Consider the following 3,082-nt stretch of genomic DNA (forward strand, 5'->3'; position numbering starts at 1 on the left):
AAAATATTTTTTTTTTCTGTTTTTTCGGCTGTTTGTGTATTACTGCTTCCTATTGTTCTTTTGGGCTTGTTTTCCTAGGCTTCTTTCTCTCGCAATATCTGGCAACACTGCCCATGGAAAATCAGGGCAGAGGATTATTTGAATTGTGCAATGATACATGATGGAATATGATTAAGGATTATTTTGATCATGGTAAGCTCACATTTCATATCATGAAATAAATGTAACTTAAAAAAAAAAAAAAAAAAAAAAAATCTTATTTTTTAAACGATTTTTTTTTGGGGGGGCAGTCAGGGCATTTGGGGGGGCATTGCCCCCCCTTGCCCATGCCTAGATCCGGCCCTGCGTCGCTACCTATATGGCTACAGTTTACAGCCTGCAAGAGCGTATAAACATGACCAATTTGACAAACAAGCAACTGCACCATCAGCAGCCATCCTCAGTCAGTAAATGTCCAAACGTCATGCCATTAAGTTGATTGCCTCTGGTTGTGTGTTGGCACTCGGCGCTTGGCTAAAGAAACGTCCAGGAGGCACTTCCCCTCCTGGGCCATAGAGAAACGCTGCTCGGTCTCACACATGCCCCTGTCAGATGGGATCCGTGTCAAGCCCAACCAGCGGTTTCGCTGTAACTTGACAGTCTGTAAACTGGAGGGGCCTTTATCCCATTCAATCCGGGAACGCATCTCTGTCATTTTTGGATTGCTTTGGCTATTCAAAAATAGCAGATATACAAGCTCATAGCGCGGCACTGAGTGCCACGCAATGAGCTTGTAGATCTGCTATTTTTGTACAGAAAAAAAAATTGTACAGAAGATCTGCTAAATATATTATTTTTTTTAAAGCGAACATTTTTAACTCAAATCTTTGCTTCTGGGGGATTCTACAAATGTCTTCTAAATCCTAACAGTTTTTGGAAAAAACGTATGAGGTTGGAGTGGTTCTCAAACTTTTTTCATGTCAAGGACCCCCAAAATGATATGTATTTGGCCGCGGACCCCCATCTCAAAATACTTTGTTCCAGGGACCCCCCCAGAAGCCCCAGATTTGTGTTAAAAAAACAAATCTTCGCGATTAAAAAAAAATTGCAGCTCTACAAGCTCATAGCGCGGCACTCGGTGCCGCGCTATGAGCTTGTATGAGCTTGTAGAAATAGCCAGAGATCTTAAGAATGACACAGAGATGCGTTCCCGGTCTTAAAGGGTTAATGCCAGGGTGCAATGTCTCCCTAGCCACTGAACCGCACACTGACGGAGCCCAGGCACTTCCATGTTCTCTGATCATCACGTGGAGATAAAAGACGACGACGACCGAACTAAAAGAGAGTGTGGGCCCCTGACCTCTTCACTTTACCATTCTCATTTGGACAATTTACCTCTGCAACTGGTTACGGAACTTGAACACATACTGAATACGTCTGGAAGATCTGCAATAATCCTCATTCAGAGCCATTATTAACCCATTAAAGGGTCTACACCATGAAAATCACTTTTTTCTTGGTTTTTTGTATTTTTTGGGGTCCCCAGTGTCTAAAAAATGTTTTTTTTTTAATTCAGTCATTCCTTCTCATTTCATGGATTTCCAGAATGGGCGTGTCTGAACAGGCGATCTCAGAATGGAAATGTTTATGATGTCATAAACATTAATGATGGCAAACCCAATGTTAAATGAAAAGTGCCCGAATCGCTCCGAAACTTTTTCTACCCCCCTAAGTGGGGGTCTACGAACAAATACTTCGGGCTCGGATTTTGGCTCCGCCCCCCGGAAGTGGGTGAAACAGGCACCTCAAACACTTGGTGGAATTGTTCAAAAATGTTCAAAGTGTTTTTTTTTCGATTTTGTATTTGTCTTAGATGCTTCTTTTTATGCAGAATTTTTCCTCTTTTTTTTTATTTTTCAAAAAAAAAATTTTAATGTTTTTTTTTATTAACAGACAGAATTGCTCAGTAGCCCCCCCCCTGCACAAGAGGACGTTTTGGTATTGCAGCTGAAAGTGCTGTATAAGCCAGAGACAATTGACTTGGGATGAGTATATCTGAGTGATGATTTAGGCTCAAACCTTTTGAAAAAGGTTTGAGGGACATACACCATATGATATTAAATATCAAAAAAAAAAATTTAATTCATGGTGTAGCTCCTTTAACACATTCCCCGCCAGAGGTTTTTTTTTATTTTACTTCCCCCAGTGCCAGTGTTTAATTTTTTTTTACACAGGAGCCGAGATACAGGATTTTAAAGTAATAAGTTAACCAAGGAGTGAATGGAGCTAGAAATCTTTGGATCGTGATATCTCTGGTTCTGTGTGGATAAATTGAAAAAAAAAAAGACAAAAAAAAAATATATATATATATATATATTTTTTTTTTAAACGGTTATACTCGTGGATGGCAGTAAACGGGTGTATTTTTCATCAACGGTTATACTCGTGATTGGCAGGTAAAGTGTTAAGACCTGGAACACATCTGTGTCACTTTTTGATTTGAGCTATATAAAAAAAAGGATTATTTTACACTTCGGCAATTCAAAAATAGCAGATCTACAAGCTCATAGCGCGGCACAGAGTGCCGCGCTACGAGCTTGTAGATCTGCTTTTTTTTTTTATCGTGAAAATGTGTGCAAATCTTTGAATATATATCGTTTTAAAGCGAACATTTTTAACTCAAATCTTTGCTTCTGGGGGTCCCTGGAACAAAATATTTTGAGATGGGGGTCGGCGGCCAAATACATATCATTTTGGGTGGTCCTTGAAATGAAAAGGTTTGAGCACCACTGATATAGAAACATATGTTTTTTTCAGAAAACTGTTGGGATTTAGAAGACATTTTGTAGAATCAGTCTCAGGTCTTAAAGGGTTAAGGTCATTGTTCTGCTCACATAGTAAAATCCATAGTGGTGTTATTTTAAAAGACTGTAAAAATCGAACCGAAAGGACCGTAAAGGGTCTCTTGGAATTAAATGAACAGGATCTTTACCGTGCAGTTCTATCTGTATTACACTTTCTCTCCGCTTGGCATATTGACCCTCCTCCCCATTACCTCAAACCACACAGGAAACATTACATAATGCACTATGGACCAACGCTC

General features: G+C 39.6%; 1 protein-coding gene across 3 annotated transcripts in view; it reads right to left on the reverse strand.

Annotated features, from left to right (window-relative positions):
• The window catches only part of adarb1b (adenosine deaminase RNA specific B1b), a 190,627-nt gene that overhangs the window by 167,390 nt on the left and 20,155 nt on the right, over positions 1–3,082 (reverse strand). The gene's annotated exons all lie outside the window — the stretch shown is intronic.

This window comes from Gymnoscopelus braueri (genome assembly GCF_963280865.1).
Source record: "Gymnoscopelus braueri genome assembly, chromosome: 18".
NCBI lineage: Eukaryota > Metazoa > Chordata > Actinopteri > Myctophiformes > Myctophidae > Gymnoscopelus > Gymnoscopelus braueri.